Source organism: Megalops cyprinoides, chromosome 8, assembly GCF_013368585.1.
Source record: "Megalops cyprinoides isolate fMegCyp1 chromosome 8, fMegCyp1.pri, whole genome shotgun sequence".
NCBI lineage: Eukaryota > Metazoa > Chordata > Actinopteri > Elopiformes > Megalopidae > Megalops > Megalops cyprinoides.
In genome coordinates, this window is record NC_050590.1 from 32,889,959 (window position 1) to 32,917,923 (window position 27,965).

At 40.7% G+C, this 27,965-nt stretch overlaps 1 protein-coding gene across 3 annotated transcripts in view; it reads left to right on the forward strand.

Annotated features, from left to right (window-relative positions):
* The window catches only part of lrrc4ca (leucine rich repeat containing 4C, genome duplicate a), a 253,048-nt gene that overhangs the window by 151,138 nt on the left and 73,945 nt on the right, over positions 1 to 27,965 (forward strand). For 2 of the 3 annotated variants that reach the window (XM_036534949.1, XM_036534950.1), the window contains one exon: positions 12,768 to 12,845. The gene's annotated coding sequence lies outside the window, so the exon portion shown is untranslated. Of the gene's footprint in view, positions 1 to 12,767; positions 12,846 to 27,965 lie in introns of those variants that run through there. The other variant, XM_036534953.1, reaches the window with a different exon arrangement.

A 27,965-nucleotide genomic window follows, 5' to 3' on the forward strand; every position in this document is an offset into this window, starting at 1 on the left:
ACTCTGCACAGTTGCTTAGCAAGATACTGATAAAGTGTCAACCATTTCCTGTTATTAATATAAAAAACAGTGCCTTAGAAGGAATTTGCCTGAGTCTCTTTTGTTCTTATTACACACATGATTTTATATTCTTAGGAATGTTTACCAATGCTTTGCCAGTTGAAACTCAACAACACACACACACACACACACACACATTTGTGAAATTCTGCTGTGTCATCCATCGACCCTCTTGCCACTGCCAGCCTGTGTGACAGAGTCTGACAAGTGTGTCATGGGCTCACCATTAATCTCTTAGTTAGTCTCTTGGAGGTCATGCTGCAAATAAATGTTCTGCCATTTCATAATAGCCGCCCCATTAGAGAACTGAACATGATTGGACCAATACATATAAATATTGGGGCACTTTGTAGCAAAAAAGAGGGTTCCTCAATAGTCTTATAGAGACAGACAGACCTAGAGGTTTTTTTTTTTTTTGCATGATGCATGAGAAGAAATATCAGCACTGATACATTACAGGTGGGGACTAAATTGCAAACATGTCACAGACTTCATTCAAGTGTTTGCAAGGTTTCACAGATTGATTTTTTTTTTCTATTTTTGTCTGTTTAAGCTATTTAAATTCATTCCCCAATACAGTATTAGTGCACACACGCACACACACACGCACACACACCCAGGCACGGATATAACAGGAACAATTTGTCCTTTTGTTAAAATATGTGCCACATTGCAAAATAGAACATGGTGAACTTTATGAATGATGTTTGAAGAATGATAGTGGTATGTTAAAGCAATTTCTCCATGGAAACAGCAAATATAAAGAAAGGCGACCTGTAAATGTGATGCAGTATGCAGGGAAGATGATTAGGTTATCTTTTAGAATCATGGCACATGTGCACCATATCACTTTCATGTCACTTTATGTGCCAAGGAGTGATGAGCTTTACAAAACCCTGCCAGAACCTATGTAGTGTGTTCAATCTTACCAAAATTGCACATTAAGAAGAGCATTGGACTAGATGCTAGGAGTCATGGCGGCGGTAGAAATGTTTTAATCACACCATGAAAGCCCGCTTTCTTGTTGTCATCAGCCGTTCAATCAACAAACTCTAGAGAAAAAAAAGGACAGCTCCATCACCCAGGTTTTAAAACCAGAATGTTGATGAAATAGTGAGCGAGCAAGAGAGAGAGCAACTGCCATGCATTTGCTGAGGCTTCTCTCACTGTGTAGAGTATGCCTGCAAGCGATTCGTCTTGATTCACGGCAAATCCAATTGCTTCATAAGATGTTATTAGGCGGAAGAATTACTGCTCCGTCTGCACCGTCTATTCTGCAGAGCTGTTCGGTCATAAGTCTGTACGGGTGATCTGCTGAGGCAGGACCGTTGCCTGGGGTCCGCCAAACGTCACAGGCCAGCTGGACCTGCCTGGGAACCCGGTCTTTAAAGCAGGATTCAACAGGCAGGCTCTTTAGTACTGCTTCCATGGAGCACACTTCTCTTACAGGCTTCTTTCACTTAGCAGACACCTCTCAGGGTAGTTGCTGCACCTTGTCACTCAGCTCCATCCCCCCCTTTGGTTCTAATATTGCATGCTTAAGATCAGTGGCACTGAGATGAAGTAGTCTTCAACAGACAGGTAGGAAGCGAAGGAAGAGAAGGCAGTTCTAGCTTGTATGGCGCCCTGGGCGAACCCCCCCCCCCCCCCCCCCAAAAAAAAACTTTCAGAATAGGAACCAAATGAACCATACATCTTCCTTGGCTAATTCTACGCATAAAGACTCTATATATTACAAAAGATACAAAATACCACCACAATACTTTTAAGTTAGCCTGCAACATTGGAAATTCCCCTTACTGAGCTCAGGATCTTGTCAATACAATAACAGAAAACCTTTATGATGTCACCTCAATGAAAGTTAACCAAATCAATAATGTGCTAGTTAGGTGTAATCATTTTGCTGCAGGCTACACACATTATCATGATGAAACTGTGTGAAATTATATCCAATGTTATGTAAGCTAGTTGGACAGAAAACGGAATATCATTGCCCTATGTGTAATAGCATAGCAAGTGTAACGGGCGTAGACTGAATTGTATATATTAGTTAGATACGTGGGTCAGGGAGCGAGCGAGTTTCAAACCTAGGTTCTCATTGCTCACTGCCAACCCCTTATGGCCAGCGTCGTTGAGCTAAAGGCAAATTGCGCTCAGCCTGTCGGCAACAACACTAGTTAGCCAGGTCTCAGGGAATGAAGTACCGCTGCAACCGCTCGGCTACCTGCTACCTGCTACCCCTCAGGCTTTACACAGGACTCATATGAGCTACTCACTTCAGCTCTGCCACATTAGCAATATAGCAACATAGGCTAACAAACATACACTAACACTAGTCATTAAATGCATAACATTAAACTCATAAAAAAGATGACATAGCTGCATACCTTTATTTTTTGCGTGTTTCTCCTCTTCTTCTTTCCTCTTTTTCATAAACTGGGCACCTGATGGCTGAGACCTTTTCTTATCCATTTGTGTTGATTTGGCACTCAAGCATTAATACATTACCCATGCCCCCACACTGTCAACCAAGCGTCAAGGCTAAACAAATTCACCTTGGTGGTGTGCAGACTGGTTTTATATTATTCTTAACGATTTCGCACAAACCAGAAAAAAATGCAACAATATGTCTGTGAAACTATATATTCACAGTATTATGAATGAATTGTGGTTTATTTGGTAGCATTTTGTAGTGATTTTACTGATTTTACTAATTGCATTAGTACTGTACAAAGTTAGAGGTGTGCTATTTGATAGATTCCCCGCTCCCCCTACCTTGGGCTTCCAGTGGGGAGACCTGAGGTCAACTTACCCCCGCCCCACTCCTCATCTCGTACTTCTGAGTGGGAGACCTTCCCAGGCAGTAGCCTGCCTAGCTCACAAACTAGAATCAGGGCGCCCACTCTAACAAGGTTAACAGACCCATATGGTGACATGATATCATTGACATGACGTGCAAATGAGCGATAGAAAACCAATCGCGCAAATGTCATTCCGAATTTTTTTGTGCGGGCACCCCGTGCCGCCCCCGGCAAGATGCCACCCTGGGCGGCTGTCCATATCGCCCATACCTAAATCTGCCACTGAGCGAAGGGACATGCCCCACATGACATCCCTCCTGGTCCATGGCCCAGCAGAGGTGTCTGAACCCAGCCAGGATCCAAGGGACCACCTGGAGGGAGGCCCTAAACAACCTACCTGCGATAGGAGTTATGGCGGGTTTCAGGGTTCTCAAGCTGTCATGTTTATCCCAGGATGTGTTGTTGAGTAAAGGACAGGTAGAACAGAAGAGGCTAAATATAAATTTAAAAAAGGAAATGGAGGGAGGAGGTGTGTGTGCTTGGTTGGGTGCCAGCTTGCTTTGTTGCAGGTGTGTGCTCCTGTACCAAAATTCTTTAGCAAACTAGTAAATTTCATTTCATTGATGATACTTGCTCCGTATCAAAGATTTGTTGACCACTAATTCAAATTTAAAGTAGTTTAACTCAAAATTGTACAGCTCCCCCAACACAATCCTCCCAATGCAAACAATTATTAAGTGATTTACTGAGCCATCATTTCATCTTGGTAGCTATTAACTATGCTTTGTATAACAAATTCCAGATTCCTGGTAATAATACTAAATTTCACACTTGTCATGTTCCAATGTGTTTCCAAGGATGGGCTTTTTTCCCTAAAGATTGTTTAAACTGTGCTAATCTGTTTTGACAACGTGGATATTTTTAATTGGCAAGTGACTGCAGTCTATAAAGCCAGTGTCAAAATAATTAGTAAAACGGCAGAGGCCATGTGAGAGGAAAAGCCTGCTGTGATGTTCCCTTAATTATTCCTGTTTTTAAAATCCCTCTGAATGTTAACGGTCATACACAGTCACTAGAATTTTTAAGAAAATGGCAGAAGGTGTCCGTTGAGCTGGCTTACACTGCATACAGCACACAGTTGCAACATATCATACTCTTATTGTAGTTTCATAAGACGGCTGTGTCTGTTTTTTAAACATTTTTTGTTTCTAGTTTTTAATGTACAATGGAAAGACAGAAGGAGAGAGAATGATGGCAGGGGGGAGTTTCATGTTGGGTTTCTGTGCATCTCCTAGCTAACAATCAGTGGAAAAATTTGTAGTGGTAGAACGAGGTTACAGTATTATGGCACAGACATTGTTCCTAAGGTGAGATCCTAGTCAAACAGACAAACTGTCAGGCACACAGGAACAGAGTAAACACACACACACACACAGTTAGTAGACATCAGTGACCCCTCTGATAATAATTAATGTCTCTGTACAAAGTGGTATAATTATTATTCTCACTAAATTATAATGCAATTTACATCAAGAAATAAATACATCTGTAATAATCTGAAAAATATTATCTGGGGAGATGGACCCAGAACAGAGCCTTGAGGTATTCCCCTTGAGGGAAAGCAGAGAGGAAACCTCTACAGGGGACCTGACATATGCCATGCCATTGGTTAACAGAAGATTTACAGAACTAGAAATCTTAAGATCAAAAAGAGAACAAAGGAAGAAAGAGAGATAATACACAATCAAATGCAGCCAAGAGATCAAGGCATCATCAATTAAATCGGCGGAAAGAGGATGTGTGCTAATGGAGAGATGAGTCATTTGACAGTGCCAGAACAGTTGAATATCTTTAAAACGTTATGCAAAGGACCAAGACTTATGTGCTACAATGACGATGCAGTCTGATAAGTTGGGTCTTCTAGAGATAGCCAGTGACTTCAGTGGTCCTGACCACTGGGGAAGCTCATTTCACCACATGGAGGCCAGAACAGACAGGGTGAATGACTGCGTAGGGGAGAGGGTGACCAGGTGATGCAAAGATTCAGATTGGAGTGTTCTGGCAGTATGTAAGGCCTGATGATTAATGGTAGAAGTGAAGTAGCCTTTTACCTTGCTGTGTGGTAGGCTAACACCACACTGTTAAAATGGATGTAAAATGTTGCTGATAGCCAGTGGAGGGACAGCAGCATAAGTAAGACTATATTCTGGGAGGTCATTGTCCAGCCATGTAGTGGCAAGTTAGGTGAGCTGCAGAGGGCCTGGTAGCACAGGTTGAGGCGCCAGTGAGAACAGAGCTGCAGTTGACCAAGTGACAGAGGACTAGGGCCTAGACTGAGAGCTGAGTCAAGTGGGTAGATAGGGACTGGGTTCTTTAAATGTTGCAGAGGAAGAATCTGTTGGCCCTGGTTACCAGTGCTAAGTTCCTGTTCCATATCCATTTGTTAGACATAAATATCCTGTTGAACATGCACAACATTGTACAAATCCAAAATGTATTGCAATATGCTGGATTTTTATTCATCTGATTTTAAAATGTAAATATCTGTTTAGATTGATGAACAATCTATAAGAGGATGTTTCCAACATATGTAGAAAAGGGAGAGGCAATGTTTGCCCAGACTAAATCATTTAATAATTGAGAGCAGTTCAGCAGTGGTATTTCACTAGTGAGGTGTTTATTTACTGTAGCATTCATATTTCTGCATCCTAAGTAAATGCAAAGAAAAGACGGCATTTGATTTTTGAGACTTGAGACTTTGTGGAAAGGGACAAACAGTTTTGGGGTGGGGTCGTGGCTTAGAGTATGCATCGTGATGAAACACTCCACGCCAGATGAACAGGGGACCCTGGCTTGGTTTAGAAATGCTCATAAAAAGGAAAAGATTTATTTGGACACACAGCCCACCTCCTGGCACGTTGTCACATTTAATGTGGCCATTAATCCTGGCCCTGCAGGGAGACAAAACTGACACAAAATCCACCATATAGGCAGAGCGTGATTCGCTGCTTGTGAGCAAGTCAGTACCAAACATGCACTTTAATGTGTCATTGATTCAGCGGGTATTAGTTATCAACTAGTTACCAAATACACTGAATATGGATGTGTTAAAAATGTTACATGTGATTTTTGGGGTACACTCACCTATTACTAAATCAGCTTTGTACCATGTACCATTAGATAAGGTAGAACATTTTTTAGGTTAGTAAAGTGAGGTTTTGAAAGTTTATTTTAATACATTCCAGCCAGTTTTTTTTTTTTTTTTTCATTTCATTAGAACTTTACTTAAGGCAAGTGAGTGCATTTAGTTATCCTCTGGTATCAGAACATTCTCAATTTGACTTTTTATTTTATGTATTTTACACTGAAAAATATGTGCAATTTTCCACAGTCATTATAGTGCCACAAACAACCTACCATAAACCTTCATCGATCTTTAGGGATGAATGGCCCCTAGACATCCTTATATCATGCTACACATAACTCAAATCCCTGTTAGAGCTGTTGCAATGAACAAAGAGCCATACAGCATGGATTTAGCTATGACTTCAGGATGATTCATATTCATACTTATGACATTCCAGCAATTATTGTTTACAAGCAATCATTCAGAAAATCCTCATTTGCCAAGTGTGAATAGAACAAATGAAGACCTTATGTAATCCAGACATGTACCAATAGGTAGAATGTCATCCAAAACAAAGCACAGTTGTGCCTCTCTGCTGCAGTTAGCAAAACACCTGGGTGACTTTCATTGTCTGTTCAAGACATATTTGTTAAGTAGGAAGAAGTTTACAGGATTGGCTGTGACACTTCACAATAACATGAGGCACCTCCAGCTTCTTGAACCAGTGCTCTTTCCCATTAATCGCTACTGCTATGTTCAACTGTCAGGAACAGAAAAAACATTTCATCCTAATTTTTATTTGATTGATAATTTATTTAGATTTTATTTTTTTTTTTACTTGAGGTCATGTTGATGAATACAGACAAATCACCTCCTCAGTTTTGCCTCAGTAATCCCTTTTAGGTAAAATAAACCTAATGGAGTTTCACACATTGTTATTAAAATGAAACTTCATTTCTTAAAGCGTTCATACAAAATAGAAAAAATAGAATAAAGAAAGTTAACAAGAAACAAAAAGTCTGTGTTTCTGTGTGTGTGTGTTGGGGGGGGTAGATGCATCACATGCATGATTTTCCATTTCCAATTAAACTAATTAAGGCCAGTAGAAAGGTATCATGCTGATTTTTTTTTTTTTTTTTCAGTTTTAAAGATGACACAACATAACAGGAGGGTTAACAAAAAAGACATCTTAATCCTGTATTTCCCATCATATAGATTTAAAATGAAATTTTGCTCAGTGAGACTGATTACCTGCTGTTTTTCTCTATCTTCTTTTTTTTTTCTTTTAATTTTGTTGATGCTTTGATGCCACTGCCAAATGTTGCCCGGCTGTGGGCGAAATTGAAATCCCAGCAGACAAACAGGAAAGGACCGCCTTGTGTAGTCTAGGAAAAGGGATGGGGGGTTGGGGGAAAAGGGAGTGGGGGGAAGAGATTGGGGGGAAAGGGATTGGAAAGGGAGGTGGGGGGTTGGAAGGGGGGGTGATTGGGGGAGGGGGGAGGGGTACTCCACCAGACAAGTCCACAATGAAACGCATTCATACCAAGCCTCAGCATTTGAACCGTGATGTTGCATTCCTTTGTACAATGATACCTCTTCGAATTACAGAAAAATTACGCTGATCCTACATGTGAGGTTTTGGGGGCGAGCAACGTGAGACCATTCGACCCCAGCCCCCTTCTTATGGATATGATATGCAGGATGCAGCAGCTTTGGCAGTCAATGAGAAAATGGAAAGAAAAAGAAAACATTGCACACCAAATAAATGCGGAGAAAAGTGAGCCAAAAAACAAAGAGAAAGCCCCACACTGTGACGTGCTTTTAGTGCAAGTTCCCCCCACACACTATCCCCAGCTAATTATTTGAAATCTGCAGGCTGCCATTTGCCGTTATTGATTTCTGCAGACCGTGCCGTCCAGATCACGGCATGTCTCCGGCTCACACGCCGCAAGCACTCACAGGTGAATTCGCTCAGAGCCCCGGGTGTAAGTGATTATCCGCTGGCAACATGTTGTTCCTCATCACCTCTGTTTTCTGTCTGACAAATGAACAGCAAGAAAAGCAAACAATCGCGCTATCACATGACATGGTTATCGGAGGACCATTTTTCAGGTCGGGGGAGCTGGGGGAGCGCTTTAGAAATCACTGCACGGGTGGCAAGCACACATCTACAAAACCGGCCATAGTGTGGCGGGAGGTCAAGCTGTTGTTTCCACACTCAGGAGCAGTAATGAAAAAGAATGAGATCTGACTGAAGGAATGCTTTCCTTCCTTTCTGAATGAAAGAGGATCTAATGCACTAAGCAGGTACTTTTATTGCGGTCCCTTTGGAGAATGTCTGTATTAGAGAGCTGGCTTTGCTTGATAGCTATGAGGCAAAACTGTCTGGCAAGTGGTGCATTTAATCTCCCTTCCCAGAAGTTTTATTCCTTAATAGCCAGTGTACAGACTGTACACTTTATGACTTAAAATCGGATTAGGGCAACAACATTTCAAAGGTGTGCCCAAAAAGAAAAATACTATGTCTAAAATGCACTTATATGTGAGTATATGTGAAGTATAATAAAAAAAACAAAACACAACTACTAGCAATACTTACACATCACAAATGTGATGCGATGCATTTAGCATAAATATTATACTTCATTACAGTGAAGTAATGAAGTATAATTACATTGTTTTACATTGTTTTACAATTACATTGTTTGGTAATGCGTAAGGGTGTAATTCATATATATATATGTATATATATATATATATATATGTATATATATATATATATATATATATATATATATATATATATATATATGTTTGGCTGTGAAATTATTTGGAAATTGTGTGAAATTATTTGGAAACACAGGACTCTTAACACAATGATACATTCAACCCCTGAGATTAAATGACAACATGGAGCAAACATTTGTCCTCTACAATGAAGATTGGGTCTTCTTCATACTTCATACTGTCTGTCTTCTTCATACTGATTTGTCCTGATTTGCATGTCAATAAAGTGATATGTTGAAGGATGTTGCCTGTCATTTGTGGGGCATTACCACTAAGATCAAACACCTGGCTATGTCTGGTCCCGAGTGTGGTGCAGGCAACTGCTGATTATTTAGTGCATCTAAATATGACAGAAATGTTAATGAATGTAAATTTACTGAATTCATGGTTATCTGAAAGAGCAATGTGTGAAAGCATGATTGGGATTAAAGTGGTAGCATTTACAGCTGATACCCCTGAATTCCCTCATAATTGCTACATTGCTCTTGATTTCTTGAGCAATAATCCACACACCCTGGATGATATCCATCTAATCAAAATGATCGTTTCAGCATTACTGCATATCTTACTCTATTAATTCTCTATTGTTTTTCCTAACCTGTGAAGCAAAGTAAGATCTACAGAATGAACAACGATCACATTGTTGTATAGTTTCAAGGCAATGTCATGCCATTCAGCTGTTGTTTAGTACCAAGCACCATTTGGCTCATCGTGTGAGGGTTATGACTCCCCTTCATTTTGGTGTCAGCAGGGCATTGTGTTACATTGTTTTTTGGTCAGTACATAATTTTTAGACGATTAGCATTGGTCCCGTTATTAGTGTTCCTTCCATACTCACCAAAAAATAATACCCAGCAGGTCTGTCTGTCGATCAGACAGGCTCAGTTGCAGCATTTACTTTTGAGAGCTAAAGGGGGAATTTCCAAGTCTCATCATCACTTAAGACTAAAACAATTCTGCTGTTCTGGCCTAATCACTGGCAATGCATTGTAGATGTTCCCAGTGTTTTTTCCTCTACACAAAGAGTACATGCTGTTTGTTTTTCAATACTGAATGTGTTCAGTACTCAAATCGACTTGCAATGCATGACATCCTTACGTCTAACACGTTTGGTTTGAGTTCACATATTATTTCTTTTGCTTGTTGGGCCACAGTTTCACCAATATAATTGTTATCCCCTCCGCAGGTTTGTAACCCGGCTTTGTAAGAAAAATAACTATGAGCAGAAATGGTGTGGCTAGGTTGTGTATTTAATTTGCCTTCATTCGCCCTCCATATGTAAAGCTGGCTGGAAGTCAATGACAGCTACATGGCAGCTGGAGCTTCTCTGCTTATTACACACACACCGCACTGGTAAACACTGAAATGTCTCTTTCAAAGAGCACAGAGAATGCACTGGACTGGCACAGGGCTGTCAGTGAAATTGCATCAGACTGACATTTTGATGAAACACATTTCGAGAGTCATGTTGACCATCGGACACATTCCGAGCCGAGTAAGATTAGCCCTAAAATTGCATTTTTTGTATTCTTCTCTTACAATACTGCCAGGGAAAAAAGAGGGAAAAATTTCAATGCAACCTGAGGAGTCAAACATTCCGCCACAGTGGCATTTGCTAAGCAAAGTTTTACTACTCTCCTTTAATTATTATGGCATCAGCTGATCATTCTTTTCCTACACCTGGGGTGGAAGATTAGCAGATCAGATGACTTGCCTTGATGAAGCATTTCTGATTGTGGGTCAAGAGTTCAGGGAGGAAATTTTCCTGAAAGTTGGACTTCTGTCAGACACCAAAATTCTAATAAAAAAAGCGCAAAAAGTGAGAGTGGTTGGAGGTACACATACACACCCATATGCACACACACACACTCTTACATGTATACTCATGTTCACATTTTACACACACGTACCCACACATACACGCACGCAAACTGACACACGCTGACAGCACACAACAGACTGCATTGAGAGAAAGTGCTAGTGTGGTGAGAATTACTTTGCATTTCACAAATCACTTTAGCACTTTCTCAACAGATGAACCACATGGTTGCAGCTTGTTCATCTGTTATTTCAGCAGAAAACTGCCTTCAAATATTCTTCTTTCTTTAATTGTATTCTGTTATTAAACCAAGGTGATGTACCCAATTGGAAAATGCCTTGATCACAGTTACTAGAGAAACAGTGACTTCAAACGAATGTGAAGGTTATAAATATATGTATATGACATTAATAATGTTATTGTAATGTTATTTTTTCCCTATTCTTCTAATCTTGTTTTTAATTCTAATTGCCTAGCGGCATTGGAGATTGTCTGGTACACAGACTCCAGGGAAGTCTTACCTTTTGATTGGTTTTTCTCTATGTACAGAACTAAATTTTGTCTTCGGAGGTTAATTACAAGTCAGTGCTGTAATTAATATTTATATGTTTTGATAATAAGTAGCGCTGACATTGTGTCCAGCTTTGAAGGCCAGTAGGCCTGGTGTACTTTTTTTACTTAGTAATTTTTGAATAAACTCTTTTTCAAAGTTCCTCTCCAATCACTCAGAGGGAGAAGCTAAGTTTAGCTTTCGAAGAAAGATTAAAATGGATGTAATGAATAAACTCAGATATGGATGTGCCAGAGAAAAAGCAGCTACTTCTGAAAAGTTTGAATATCAAGCAGGCTATAATAGCCCACATCTTCCTCAGTATCTTATGTTTACCAGGAGTCCACATAAATAATAATTAAATACCATATTAATTATTTTAATTTAAATAAATGCTAATAACAAATAATAGTTTGAAAATTCTGAAGGTGTTAGTGTTGGAATTCTTAGAATCTCCCAGTGACCTATATGTAATTTAGATGCAAAATATTTTGTAAAAAAGTAACATTTGCCTAAATTTTTTAGGGTCAATGTGCATTGTGACTTTTGTTTACTCTGGGCTTCCGTTAGTCCCTCAGAATTCCTCTCTCAACAGCATCTCCTGACCCTGTCAAGGTTCATAGCAGTTTGAAAGGAGTTGTGAGGTTGTTGTTCACTGACGCCATTGGCATTGTCTGTTCTGTCCTTCATTTTCCAATGCTATCTGCAAAGTGAAAGAAACTGCACCTCTTGAAAGCACAGTATATTGCTTTTTCACCTTTCTTCAAGAGTGACTTTTATCACCGCATACTTTGATAAGGGTGGTACTCACTGACCTGAAGTAATTATATTGTGTGGGAATTCCCCCTTTCAAAAAAATAACATTAGATTATAATAATGTCAAATGTAGTTTTTCAAATGGACTTGAAAAATACACTGACCAAATGCCTGCTTCAATTCATTGTTTTTTTTTTCCCTTTTCTCTCTGGATTCTTTCTAAAGAGTAATGCAAATGGCAGAGATTCAAGATGGGACATGCTCACATAAAGGGAATATTGAACAGAACCTCCGTGGTTGTGTGAAGCTAATTGGCCGTAAGCTGAGTTGTCTGTGCTGACAGTGTTTCAGGCCTGTTTGGGTTCTGACTCACTCACAAACTGTCAGGTCGTCAGCGCACGTTGGCACAACCTCTTCACAGCACTCTGGTTGAATTTTTCCACATACCTGCATAACAATAACGTTAAGGCAAAAGTTACTTTTTTGTATTTTATTTTATGGAAACTGAGAGTTTTCTGGGGACCAATCACACTTTGAACCTTTAAACAATTTTTCTCTTTTTTTCCTGTCATGAGTGCTTTAGGATACAAACATGCTCAGAGCAATGTGAAACCCACACTCCATAGCCAACCTGATCAAACATGAAAGAATGATCAAATGGAGTGCTGTTACCTTATTCTATCTGCAGTTGAGGTAGGGTGCATGCAGATAGAACTAGAGAACAAAGGCGAATGCTGTTCAGTTTGTCAATGAATTCATTAGCTCTCCAAATCCCCATTGGATGAGCCAGGTGTTTCATAGATTATACTGACTGTCTGTTTACTTATGTCCAGCAAACACAAGTGTTGCTGTGTATGTATTCTGCAGATATCTTGACTCCGTGAGAAGACATTGAGCTGGACCAGTTCTGACCAGGAGAGAAGACGGTGTGAGGACGATGGCTAAGTGAGTAATACTGAGTTCAGTTTTGCCATGTGCATGCATGTGTGCTTTTTGTACACGTATGAGCCCACGTGTGTTTTTGACTATTGCACCCAGATGCAACATGAGATACGCTCGCCCCGCACTCTGTCACAGCTCTGACTCAGTGTTGCTCACAGCGCTCCCTGCTTCAGTGGGGGCTTGGAGATGTAGAATTAGAGGAGGAAACAAAGCAGGAAATGAGCTTCGACTCTGATGCAGAATGGCTTTTCTGAAAGAAACAAATGGCAGCCAGGGACTGCGTGGTGTGCTAGCGCATTTGTGTTGTGTGCAAATGTTAATATTGAAAGGTGGCTTGGGTTTAATGAATGTTTCACCTTTTTTATCTAACAGCTCTTGGTGGTGACAGTGAGGTTTTTGCACCTTAAAATGATTATAAAAAAGATAAATTGCTTCCATTCTCTACATCATTCCTGTGATTGCACTTCTGTTCTTTCAAAAAAGTTAAGATGTTTCAAGTGATGTTTTGAATGTGGAAAGAGGAGTAAGGTTTTTTTCTTTCTTTTTTTGCAAAACAGGGTACTGAATTGCTTTAATACCTAGTGATACCTTTTTCATGTACTATTACTGCTTTTGATGGCAGCTTTATATTCTATAATGTGAGATCTTTCTTTTCCTTCTTCCCATTCATTCAGACTAAATACATATAGGCCAGCTGATATTCATTGACAATCTTTTGTAACTACTTTCTTAATGATGCCTTTTACTATGTATACTTTAACTCCAGCTATGTTGCTAAGAGTGTCCATGCTTTTATCCGTAGTACAATATTTATTTTCCTTTTTAAGTGTTGATGCTAACTATGAACGCATCCTTGTTAATTATCATTTGACCCGCAGTACCACATTGCTGTTTCAATATTTTGGAGAGAAATGCCCTTTGGGGAATGTAAACATACTGCAAGTGGGCCTTATGATGAAGCTAGGAAGGGCAGAAGGATGCATGAGAGCTTTTTCCAGCGGGTAAGAAAATGACAAAGCATCCCAAGGACACCTCGAGAGGGAAAGAGAATGTGCACTTTAAAGATATAACTGCCCTCACATCAGCCAGGAGGTAGGAAGGGAAGAGCAACTGCAACATAGAAGTTCAAACTTTTGCTTTGTCTCTATGTCAGTAACCTGTTGTAGAGGTAAGGGGCTGTATTCATGATCCAAAGATTGGATCAGCGCTTGTAACTCAAAGGTTATCAGATCAATTCCCCAAAATGGCACTGCTGTTGTACCATTGGATAGGGTGAGTTAATGCAATCTACCTCAGTAAATGTCCAACTGTACAAACGGATAACTTGATAAAAACAAGGACTATGTAAGCTCTTCTGATGAAGAGGGTCAAGTAAATGTAATGGATTTTTTTCTGGTGTTGCTGATCAAGTGTGACTATACTGTCAGTTTATTTAGTGCAGATGCAAAAGTAAATGTTGGCATTGACACACATTAACAAATGATAGCACTGAGGAGGAAATCCATGAAGTGCATTCAGGATATATCTTTAAAACTACCAACTGAGGAGTGATATAAATGTACCGTATGGATTTGATGGTTTCCTAAATTTGTACTTGGTAGTTGCCCTTGCCCAGTGAGGCATTTTCCAAAGTTTTCATACATTATGATCATATTATGAAATCAGGTTTGCTGACACAATATGGATTAAGTACCTGTTTTCATGCATAAAACAAAAAAAAAAAACTCATAACCTCCAAACATTCAGGTGGAAGCCCAATTCCTATACCACAGTGCACTGCCAGCTTCTCCTGGTTGCCCCAGTCCCAAAATTCACTCTTCACCATAAACAACTGCAATACAGTACCTGCATATGCTCGTGTCCTCTTGTGTGCTGCGCTAATTAGTGTGCTACCAAGCTCACTAGGAGTTTTTCCTGCACAGGATTTACACATTAAAGTTGGCAGAACACTTGACAGTAATGAGCATATCTTTCTCCCTGTGCAGGGCATTTAAGAGGACTGCATTCAAATGTGCACCTCACCCCTTCTCTCTTGTGTCATTCAGATAAATATTATTTCATTTTGTAATGTTTTGTATGAGAACACAAACATAGTTTTTTCTATTTTTTTGCTGTGTTTATCTTATGAATGATAGATGTTATCTTTTTTTCAGGAGGGAAGGGAAGGTAAGGTAACCAGACGTGTTATAGTCCCACCTTAACCTGCAGCCCACATGCAGTTGACACATTAATGGCCACAAATTTTTTGCTGATTACATGGCTGAAGGTTTCAAGCAGACTCCACATTGGTACTTGAGTGCATGTGATCTCCAGAGACAGTTATGGAGGGCTCTCAGCAGCAGTCTCAGGTTCTATCAGAACACCCTCCTAAGAGCATTTTTTATTGATTATTAGTTTGTCTTGACTGTCGTGCACTTTTATAATCGTTGCTGTTGTGTGGGAGTGCCATGCCCACCTCTTTAATATGGACTCAATTCTTTTTCATTGATTGATGGGTTGATTTGGTTGAGTTCTGTGCTTTGTAGGAGTTAGGAACTTATATAATCATGTACCAAACGTTGTCATCTCAGGCAAGGAGGTCCACTTATTAAAAAATAGAGGGTAAATACAGTTCTGTCTCATTTATCAATAAGTCTATTTCTTCTGGCATACCATGTCCTGTACCCCAAATCTACTCCATGGCACGATTTCGAAGAAAGATGGACTTAGATCGCAGGGCATGCAAGTCTGGAGATTTAGGTGGGGGTTACAGTGCTGCAGACATCTGTCAAGCATGGCCATAAATGATTCAGACGTGCTGGAGGATTCAATAATGCCCCACACTGGCAGTGGTTTAGATCTTGTTTCTATGGCAGCACCATTTGGCTGTTGCCACTTGGGCTATAGGGCTTGGGGCTGTGCTGGAGGGCAGGACAACCCAAAACCATTGATGTGTTCTCTCTGACCAAAACCAGCGGGTTGTGTGGCATCCTAACTGTCCGTGGACTGAAAAAAAAAAACAGGCCCTCATGGCCTTTGGAACCCGCTATCTAGACTAATTTTAATTATGGTTTCTTCTATGTGCCTTGTTCCATGGTGATCAGTTTGTTTGTCTCGCACCTCACAAAAACAGTTTAGTTTTCTGTGTTTTGAATGACCTATCAGATGTTATTATTATTATTATTATTATTATTATATTAGACAAAAATAATTGATGCTTCAAACTACTGTTTAGTGAGTTTTGACACATGTTGCTAAAATTGTTTCCCCTTAGACTTATCTTTTTGCTTGGATCAATGGATTGATTAATGGGTTTAGAAAACAGCAGCAATCAAAGCAATTCCTCTAGCTGAATTGTGAATTTATACCTTTGAAGATGTGACATTGTCTGGCTTAAATTTGGGGATTGCTTTTGCAATCTGAGTGCAGCATAACTCTTCGGGTGCCATTGGCAAGGGACCCCAGCCCAGCAATGAGCCTCATCGACAGATAGCATGCATGACATCTGTCAAAAAATGTTTGTTTTTTTTTGTTCTTTTTCCAGCTGCATCAGTCAGATGTTGAGAAGACATGGTTAGTTTGCCTGTTGTGATACCCCACGACCCTCCATCATCTGAAATGCTGACCTTGTTCATTAATCTCTGTATCTCTGTGGATCTGGAGGAATAATGATGTCTGTCTGTGTGTGTGTGTGTGTGTGTGTGTGTGTGTGTGTGTGTGTGTGTGTGTGTGTTTGTGTGTCTGTGTCTGCATGCATGTCTTTGTAAGGGAGAGTGTGTTAGATCAGCTCAAGAGCTATGCCATTACAGCCATGCCAAGCATCGCTCCAAGGCACAGTGGAATGGGAGAAGTTCTGAGGCCGATAATCCAGCCAGTTTCCAGAGTGCCTGGATTGAGCCCTGCAAATCTCCATGAGGCCCAGAGGTCCTGACTTGCTCTGGGAGAGAAGAGGAGATCTCTGTATCTTGTATTAGTGCTATCTTAAAATGCAAGGGAAGGGGTGGGGGGTTGTTTGAATCGTAGGAAATGTATCTGAACCAAAGCTTATAGCTGTTTGTGCAGGGCTTTACCCTCAGTGAAGTGCAGCCCCCGTAAGGCGTTGCAGGGCCACAGTATCAAGGCAGGCAGGCAATGGGAAGAAATTGGTCTCCTGTGCGACTGCTTAGTATTGGTATCTCCACTAAAAAATGTAGGATTACCCAAAATGCAAAGGAAATAGGTCTGCATATATCACTCAATGGTAGTAGCACTGGTAAAAATACAAATACAGCCTCTCCCTTTCTATTCTGTCTCTCTATCTGTCAGACACATACACACATGCATATACATCCAAGAGGCAATATCATACATCCAAGGGGCAGGAAGGACAATTACATAAGACATACTTGTCTCATTGTGCAGTGTCTGTTAAGGGAAGCCTATGTGTTGCAGTGTACTACCCATGAGAGCCCATGTTGTGACTTGCAATTTAATTTAATTTTTGATCATCAAATTATTCTTATGTATTCTCAATTTGCATCAGGTCTACAGGTTTGCCATTTTAACTAATTTATTATAATGAGGTACATAATTTCACATCTACATGGTAATTAATTCCATGTCCCTTTCTGGTACAAACCTGTAACCAAATGTGTTTTTTTGGAAAGATTTAGCTGTAGCAACACCTGCCCTTCAGCCAAGCCCCACATGTTGCATTTTAATACTCAACATAAATAAAACTAAGGAAAATCAGTACCTCTGACTGACATACTTCATAAATGAGTTACATTTCCTTGTTTTGCTATTTAAAAGCTGGATGCAATGAAAAGTTATAATTTCTAAAACAAGAAGGCCCTTCACACAGGATCAGAGCAGAACATCAGCTGCTCAATGTAACATGCATGTTGGAGAGGAAGTGTACATGGGTGTGTTAAAAGGTAATGGTGTAACTGTGGCTGACTTGCACAAATCTTGGATAGAAGGCTGTCAGAGGCTTTGCTTGTCTACACAGCATGATATGTCCACTCGGTCCATTGTCATTCTCAGGAGCCCGCTGTCTGCATTGACTTAAAGATCAGACTGAGCCATGAGGGCATCTGTATTTGCACTGAAGAAATCTCCACCATGTTGGGTCTGAGTGAGACAGAGGCAGAAATCAAAGGGGGAGGATTTGAATTCCCACACTGTTGCAACCTTCCCTGTTGCTATTCAAAGAGCCAGTAAACTAAACTTTTATTATTAGTCAGTAACCGATGAGTTAGTGTGTAACCCAGTGCTCAGTAACATTTGAAGTTTAATCAGCATACTCAACAAAATCTGATTGCAGAGTTCAACACTGGCCAGCTTGAAGACATTCAAAAAGGTCTGCAGACCTTGTACTGGTTTGATTGCATGGAGATAGATAACCTCAACAAACATCCAGCTGTGTAAAATAGATAACTTAAACATTGTAAGCTACATAAGTTGCTCTGGACAATAGTGTCTGCTAAACAAATGGTATAACATTAATAATGAAATTCAGAATGAGAAAGAGAGGCATGCAGGCACAGCACAGAGGTATATATGACATAAAAGTAGTACCAATTTAAGCTGAGAACAAGAGCAGATACATTGCTTTATTTCTTTTATATTTATAATTACACAGAGCAGTGTTCAAAGTCAACAAATTATCCCTGAGTTGGTCAAGAAAATGTTTCAGACACTGTGTAAGAGGTAAATGTCATATAAAGTTACAGTTTTCCTAGGAAAAGGCAATAAACTACAAAGGCAATAAATTAGAGACAGACTCAATACCTTCTTGAGCCAAAATTAAGCCAAATGATCAGGAAGTGAGTAATACCGTACGCACACATCAAGTGGGAGAAAGGACACGTACTCATTACTTTGCTGTTTTGAAAAATCACTGATAAACACTGCTATGAAAAAATTTAAAAAGTCCTCCAACCCTAATCCTCCTTCCCATTTTTGTATAGTTATGGTGGCTCCTTAAGAAAAAATATGTGTTTAAGTTTGCTTATCATATTATTGCAATAGAATTATCTAAGGATATACATCCAAATATTACTCTGAGTTCATTTGACATCTAACCAAATTTAAAAATAATTATTTGGTTATCTATCTCAATATATTGAGGAAACTGTTACTGGTAATACAGAAATCAGGGCAAAAGTATCTTGCTTATTGTTTATTGTTTATAGTACAGCCCCGCTATAAACCATGATTAAATGAGTGGAGAAACATAACGAATGCAGATGCTTCCACACAGGTGTACTGCATGGTACAATGAAGCAATAACATCCAATCATGCTCTGTGGCATGTATAAAAATGGTGAGCAGGCCCAGTTGATCTTGATTTTGGATCAAGATGGCAAGAGGAAAAGATCTAAGTGACTTTGAAAGAGGGTTCGTTGTTGGGGCACGGATGGCAGGAGCTTCAGTCACAAAGACTGCTGAACTGGCTAGTGTTTCAATAGGAACAGTGACTAAAGTGACGTCTGCATTTAGATCTATGGGAAAGACATCAGTAAACAGGGCCGGAAATTGTGGTTGACAGTGTACACTCGATGACTGTGATTCTCGTGCATTAGTGCAACATGTAAGGAAAAACAGAAGAGCAACTCTTCCTCAGGTGACTGCAAATGTCAATGCAGGACGTGATCAGACTGTGTCAGCAAGAACAGTCCATCGACAATTACATAGACAGGGATATTATAGTAGGGTTGCAGTGCATAAACCCCTCATTACAAAGATGAATGCACATTTGAGAGTTCAGTGGTGCAAAAACCATAGGCATTGGTTTACAGAGATGTGAAAAAAGTGATATAGTCAGATGAGTCATCCTTCACCATATTCTCGACAAGTGGGTGGGTGCATGTGTGGCGTACACCAAGAGAACGGTACAGGCCTGAATGCTTGACCCCTACAGTGAGGGGGTCCGGTGGCTCTGTTATGCTGTGGGGGTCATTTTGATGGCATGGTTTGGGTCCACTTGTCCCCTTAGAGGGAAGGGTCACTGCAAATAAATACAAAGTTGTTCTGAGTGATCACCTTTATCCTATGATTAAACATTTCTATCCTGATGGGAGTGGTCTCTTCCAGGATGATAATGCCCCCATCCATAGGGCACGAGGTGTCACTGAATGGTTTGATGAGTATGAAAATTATGTGAATCACATGCTAAGGCCTTCACAGTCACCAGATCTCAACCCAACTGAACACCTATGGGAGATTTTGGACCGACGTGTTAGACGTGCTCTCCACCACCATCATCAAAACACCAAATGAGGGAATATCTTTTGGAAGAATGGTGTTTCATCCCTCCAGTAGAGTTCCAGAGACTTGTAGAATCTATGCCAAGGCGCATTGAAGTTCTTCTGGTGGCTCGTAGTGGCCTTACACCTTACTAAGACACTTTAAGTTGGTTTTTCCTTTAATTTGTCACCTGTCTATGTATATATAAACAGCAAATGGTGTTCATAATGAGCCACCATACATAAGAGAATAATTAAAGGACCTCTATTCAGACATGTGGACTACAGAGTAATATCTGTGTGTAGTGCTGATGGAGCTGGCCCATGATTGCTGGTGCAACTCTAAGGCAATGCACAACCTTTTGTACCATTGAAGTAATTAACCTGCCTTGCTTCCACAAATGTAATTAGTGTAAACATAAAACTGAAGACATGGAAGTTTTCATGTGCAAAGGTCCCTGTTAAGCAGAAGATACTATTCATGGAGGGTTGATAGTTGTTAACACGGACTGCTTAATGGCTGTGCCTATCCTGATTTCCACATCTCAGCTGTTACCTCCAATGGCCCCCCTACTCCCCCTGTCTCCATGTATGATCCGGACAGCAAATCATCCCCTCTGTTGTATTCTACAGAAGAAATGTGTGTGTGTTGAGAAGTGGAGGTGTTGCTCTTGGCTTGTCATCAAGAGCTCAAAAATCACACACCTCATTGACTGAAAGCTTTCAAAGGCTTTGCCCATTGAAGCAGACAATGTGTGTCAGTGGCCACGCTCACAAGCCCACTGTCAGCACTGACAGAGCCATGCAGATCTTCACTAGAGCCGGATGTCCATGTCTTATGATGGCAGAGTATTTTTCTCTATGGTGAATTTGAGCAAAAGAGAGAGAGATAGTTGAAGAGCAGGGCCACTTGGTTTAATATATGAAATCACATACAAACACATTCTTTCACTTTTCCTCATGTCTACCCTGAGACTGTCTTGCTGATCCTAATTGTGTCCCAGCTTTGGCTACATTTGGAGGAAACTGATTGCTGTCAGATCAATTGGGTGCATTCTTCTCTTAAATTTGTGTGTGTGTGTGCGCGCACACGTGTATGGGTGTACATGTGCATGTGGTTTAGCTGAGTTACCCCTCGTCCCATGGAGTCGCTGAACATACAATCCCTACCTCCTCCTCTCCTCTTAGACGTAGTGAAATTCAGTTTGGCCCATAATATGGGTATTCACTTGAAGACTCTCTCCCAGCCCTAATTTACTGTCGAAGTGAGGCATGCCTCTGCCTTCCACTTACATCTGAAAGAAGTCCTGCCAATGCCAAACCCGCCTCCCCCTCTGGTAGACTCGACCCCAGCTGCAAACCAAACTGAACAGCACCCTTGCTGCCACAGTGTGCAGTCTGTTCATGTGTGTTATTCTTTTTTAATCTTTGCAACTCTGATCTCCTCCTATTCTCCCTTCTTCCCTCCTCACTTTCCTCAGACAGTGCCAAATCATTTTGGACATAGTGTTTTGTTTGTCCTATCTACCTGCTTTTCTCCACGTCTGCACCAAACAGAAAGAAATATGTAAGGTTTCCACATTGCTTTTAGTATTTATTCCACATACAGGCAGAGATCAGCTGTCTCTGCCAGCAGCCTTTGCAGTCAACAGGAGCGGCACTTACGTCAGCTCAAATGGAGGGAGGCCTAAAAGCTATTGGCCTCTGCACAGGTTTTTTTTTTTCCCACCTTTCTCTAAAACAAAATTGTTTTGAGTGTGGCAGTTACAGATAGTGGGGGGAGGCGGAGGGTTGTTTTGCCTGTGTGGCTATCAGCACAACATCTTTAATACATGCGATGACTTGCACATGGAGAAAGCACCTTGGAGAGCCTATGTGATGACTGCAGTCTGTATGAGTAGCATTGTATTGTTTGTGGGGGCCTGAAGTGACACTGTTGAGTGTCGCCATGTGGCAGAACATGGTCATTCTTCTGAAGACGGGTTGCATTTTTCTAACCCCTCCCTCTTCCTCCCTTGCTGTATCTCCCTTCATTTATTGATGAAATATCTTCCACACATTCCATGTCACATCTTAAATTTAAACGCAAGATGCTCAAATTAGATGATAATTGCAAAATCCCTACAGGCGGTATGATCATCACAAGTGTATTGTTAACATGTCACCCATTTACTTCCTTAAGGCATAGGTTTTTTTTAAGACAAGGGTTGTTTCACACAGCCCTGAGGTCACTGAAGAATTTCTGAGTCAAGGGACTCACACACACACACACACACACACACACACACACACACACACACACAGCCTATTTAACCTATTTGTCCTTCCGGTGCAGAATTAGCTAACACTTAATTTGTCTAATAAGCTTTAATAATAAAGTTTCTAAATCACACAAAGACTTTAAAAGCATGGATATGGCTAATTATGCTGAAGCACTAACAACAGACTACAAGCAATTAATAATCACTTTTTGTATCTGAATTTTTTCACCAAATTTCATTTATTTGAGGGCTCTTTACTCTCTAATGAATACATGCATCCTCAGAGGGCAACCCAATATCTTTCTACATTACATTTAGATTTATTCATTTGGTAGACACTTTTATCCAAAGCAACTTACAAGTGAGGTACAATACACCCCAAGCGAAAAACCATACAGAGTCAACAATATTAGAAGCACTGCATGACAAAGTTCCAAAGGTTGGTCAGGCAAGGTACAAGCTAGCAGGTAAAGCTAACAAGTGCATTAACACCACAATGCGACAGGACCACCAGGCGCCGTTCAGTGGCAGAGCATAGCAGTCAGGAGGGAACATAGGGTTGCAGCAGTGAGTTCAGGTGCTTAGATGCAGTTTTGTTGGTCACCCTGTACGCGAGCATCAAGGCCTTGAACGTGATGCAGGCAGCTACAGGGAGCCAGTGGAGTGAGACCAAGAGATGTGTAACATGAGCTCTTTTTGGGTGGTTGAAAACCAGATGTGCAGCTGTGTTCTGTATCAACTGCAGAGGTTTGATAGTGTATGCAGGTAGACCGGCCAAAAGAGCATTGCAGTACCAGTCTTGAGATGACCAATGCCTGGACAAGGAGCTGCGCAGCATACTCAGATAGGTAGGCCCTGACTTTCCTGATGTTGTACAGCACAAATCTGCATGATCTGGTAGTAGTAGCAATGCGGTCAGCAAATTTTAGCTGATCACCAATCACTACCCCAGATTCCTTGTAGTTCTGGACGTAGTTAGTGTCGTTGAGCCTAACTGAATGGTGGATGTTGTGCTGGCTGGAATGACATCTGTCACAAAATGATCAGTGGTTGACATTAGAGTTGTTATTATTAAAAAAAACATCTAAGTGAGAAGTTGATTTGAACATTTTTCACAAGAAAAAGAAGGTTTTGGAAGGAAGCCAAGGGGTAGTGTTAAATGGACTAACCCAACTGTCATAATGCAGTGGTTTCATAAACCCTGGGCAGCCACCATCAACCACCATCAGCTGCCCTAACAGCATGTTAACAAATTTCACATAAACATGTATATAAATGTGGCAGACAGGTAGAGATGTTGTGATTCAGAATTTGTCACCAGAGGGTTGCAGGTCTAAGTCCTGGATGGGACAGTGTTGTTATACCCTTGTGCAATGTACTGCAGGCGTCCTACCCTGCTTCAGCATAGCAATATAAATGTGGAATGCAGGAAAGCTTGCAGAGCTTTTGTTTGGGTGGATATTTAGCAATGCTCAGGTTAAGTGTTTTTTTTCTTCCCACACAAGATGAATGTGCAGTGAGGCTGAATCTCAAGAGGATTGGATAGAATTCACTCCATAATGTGACACCGATAAATTAATAAATATCAGGTAAATATGATCCCAAATGGCTGCGGATGACCAATTTAGGAATCTTGTAACATTCACATGGCAAAAACTGAACAAGGCAATGTACTGTCTGCCGCACACAAGGGAAAACTCCAGCAGGATGCGACATTAATAATGGAGTAACAGACTTTATGGGAGTCAATGAGTTACTTAGTTACTAGTTACTTAACTCTGTTTTCACGCATCTTGTCTTGTGCCAGTGACCAGTACCTCCTAACGCAGAAGCATAACATGCCTTCATGATGTGCTTCCATTTCACACACCCAGTCCTTAAAACAAGCAATAACTCCCAGTGCAGAACTATTCTTGTAAACCAAATTGTTTGCAACACTTGCAACTGTGAGCGAGAGCATGTGCCCAGAATTCAGCTCCCGAGTGAGAGAGTGAAGGACAAAGTATGTAGAAGTCTGCAGTGATGATTCATGTGGGAGTGCCAGGGATTAGGGGGAAGGTGAACTTTCCACACCCTGTCACTTACCATAACCTTAACCTGGCAAAACTGTCTTATCCTTTTTCCTCACTGTGTCAAAAATTTAGAGACATGTTAGACAGAGTGCTAAAACTGCTGTCATTCTGGTCAATCCATTTTATATTCTTTACCTCAGGAAGGTCATATGCCAAGGCATTATTTGTCACCAGGTTGACCTATAACCTATACACACCATTATTTCTCAGTCATTGACTCTCTGTCAGTGCCAGTTATTGTATGTAAACTTCCTTAAGAAAAAAAGAAAACATCATAAAATGTTTCTTCTCCGCATTTATCTCAAAATAATTTCAGAATAGCTGTTCTATTTTACTTGCTGGTGTTGTTGTTGTTTTTAATACCACATTAGTCATCCACCAGTGATGTGACCCTTTTAGCTCATGTCAACTCATTCCCTCGTGTTATGCTTGCACCAGATATAGAGGCTGTTCATTCAACACTGCTGGACTTTTTAGATGAGTGAAGCAGAACAAAGCTAAAGCCATGTTATTGTGATGATTGTGTTTCATGTTTGAAGATATACTCTCTGTCTGTACACAGACACACACACACACACACACACACACATATACACACTCACAGACAGAGAGAGAGAGATAAAGTATGCTACCATAGATAAAGTAGCATAATGTATAATGGAAGGTTCATTCAGGCAGTGTGTTTATGTGATTGTGTGTGTTGGTGGGTTGGAGTGACTGGCGTCTGCTTCAGTTAATGCAAAAATCATGTAAAATCCAAATAAATGAAGAAAACAGTAGACATTATCCCCACATTCAATCACTGCTGACAGTATTTGTTTGAAGCTCATTCAATTCTGTAACTGAGTGTAAATTTCTTAGCTGTAGTGGTGCTGCTTGAGGAAGGGGTGGCACGGTAAGTAGCAGGAAGAGGACTGTTACAAGATGTTTTCTTTTTCCTACCCTTTTAGTGGATGGACCTAATGGTGTCCTGTTCCTGGGTGTGTTCATCAGGCGGTCATGTGTCTTGAGCTGCTTTAGCCAGGGGTCAGTTTTCTGTGAGGGGCATGGTACCTCAGTGCTGTGTTTTCACCAGGGCTCAATGACTTGTCTTTAGCTTGGTTCCTGGAAATGTCATTGTGATGAGTCACTTTCAAACTCTTTTTTTTTTGGTGTTCTCCCCCAGTGGTCCAGATCCCTCGTTTGCCAGAGGAATTGCTCTCTTTGTTTTCACTGCTGTTCTCTTGTTCTACATTGATTCCATTCTGATTAGAATTCTTGTCATTTTGTTGCATTTTCTGTTTTGCACTGGTGTGGATTCCTTACCTAAATCTGTCATTGTGCAGCCTAAATATATTACATATAAATAAATAATAAAAAATGTAAATAAATAAATGTATTTATCAATTGCTTTGGTGAAGTGCATTGTGGCATGGTGGCCCTGGGGACCAGGGGTGCTCACTCCACTCTCAGGAAATCCTAGCTGAGCGTTGAGAGCTGGTCATGTGTCACACACAGATGTCACCGATCTATACTTGTGCTTGCACCTGAATGAATGCCACCCTCCTTGCTTGAAATCTGCTTGTTTAATGTGGCCGAGGAAATAATGGAGAATGGACAACAAACAGAATAGAAGTGAGTCCTGGGCCATTTCTCTGTGACCAGGTGAGACATGGAATAAATACTATTTCAGTGAGGGGCATTCAGTAAGCAAAGCAATAAGCCAATGCATTCATTGGCTCATTGTTTATTTTCATTGGCTCATTGTTTTGCATTACGTTGTGGTTGTTGTTACTAATGCTATGGAGTTGACTAGAATGTATGCAGTGGAAATGAAGGGTAATTAATTGGCAATTGGAATGAGAAGGAATGCACCCCTATTCAACATTTTTTGATTGTTGTGCACTTGTACATGATATGAGGTCAAAGGTCATTCTGCCTGGCCCAGTATCTCCTGGCTGCCCAGTGTTTCAGTGGTTGTTGTGGTTAATGTGTCTGTAGAAGATTAAGGGCTTTGTCCACATCCTGGTCAGAGCTAAGGCCTTAGTAAAAAGGTGCCACACTGCCTCTGTGCTTCATACTCATTATTAAAACAGAGGGATTGTGGGTAATGACCCTGCATTAGGCTGGCATCGTATTTGGGAGTGCATGTGTTCAGGATAAGCTCCAACCCTGCAATCCACCCAGGCTCTGACTCAGCCCCCTGGGCTCACGCTGCTGGTTTTGGTGGGTGTTCCGCTAGCCTCACAGGGGTGTCTTCATCGAGTAAAATGCAGAAGAAGCGGGATGTCACCTAGGCTGGGGCCTCTATGGATTTTTCAGCAGCATGGGGGTTCGATTTCAGAAAACTCCACTCGGGCGCAAAGGTCAGTTTCCCAGCCATTTGTCATAGTTGCGATGATTCGTAGCGACCAAGTTACTGAGGAGTCTGGGAAAGCTGAGCCTGTCGCAGAACCTGTAAAGAAGTGTTGTACCCAGGGGCTGATGGGATGACTGCTGATACATTAAAGGCAATTGTGCTGGGGTCAGTTCTGCCCTTTCAGGGTCCTACTTAAAATATTTAGTCATAGAAGTTGTGTGGTTGTCGACTGGTGTCTTGCTTGGGAGGGATGGTTGATGCCTTTACATAAGCTGTCATTTTTCTGTTTGCTTGACACTGCAGTATTCTGGGTGACTGCAGTGTATCTGCTTGGCATTTAATTTGCCCTTAAAATTTGACAGAACAAGAAGAACGGGTGGCTGCTCACCCGGACTTCCTCCTGCAACTTCTCTTTGTATTTTTGTAAGTCCATACAAATACAGATTTCATTTTATGTTTTGGGGTCCATTTTATTCTCATGATAATTATCTCAGTTACTTTGATCTCTTTGATGTAAAGATAGTCATTGGTTTCCCAAAGTAGTCATGAGTTTGTCAGTTTTTACTAAGTGTCTCTAACCAGGTGTGATTTGTTCTTCTTGTGTACTTATGAGTACATTGCAAGAGTGTGTGCATGTATAGATATCTTACCATCAACAGTCGGAACGAGGGGAAATATTCAAATTGTCCTCCAAAATGTAAATTGGCATAAAATAATCTATTTTCTAGCACCTGTATTCCAAAATGTTCTACTCCAAAGATACCCAGGAGTAGAACACACCAGATTTAAACATGTGAGGTAAAAACACCTTTGATAATATATTGCTGTTTTTCAATGTGAAGATTAAATTCTCTTTCATTTCTTGCCATCAATCTGTAATTGCCATATTCCATTGTTGAGTGAGTTTGTAAAGGAAATAACCAATTTCAGTCATCCTCCAGGAGAGTTATTTACAAGACTGGGTCCTGGTTTCTGCTTGTCGAAAAAATGTTCCCTGATTCACTGAAGCTTCGATTGTTGATACAAATCAGGAGAAAAGAGCAACAAAAGCCATAAAGTGATGTTCTCATGAGATAGATATCAAGCCAATGCAAGATAGAGAAACTGGACCTTTGTAAAAAAATGTGGACTCATTACATTTTGATTTCCTTTGACGTCTTCCTTCTGTGGGTTTTATTTCAAGAAAACATTGAACAGACATCACAAGTGTAGGTCCCTTTCATGTAACCAGTTAGCCATCTTTT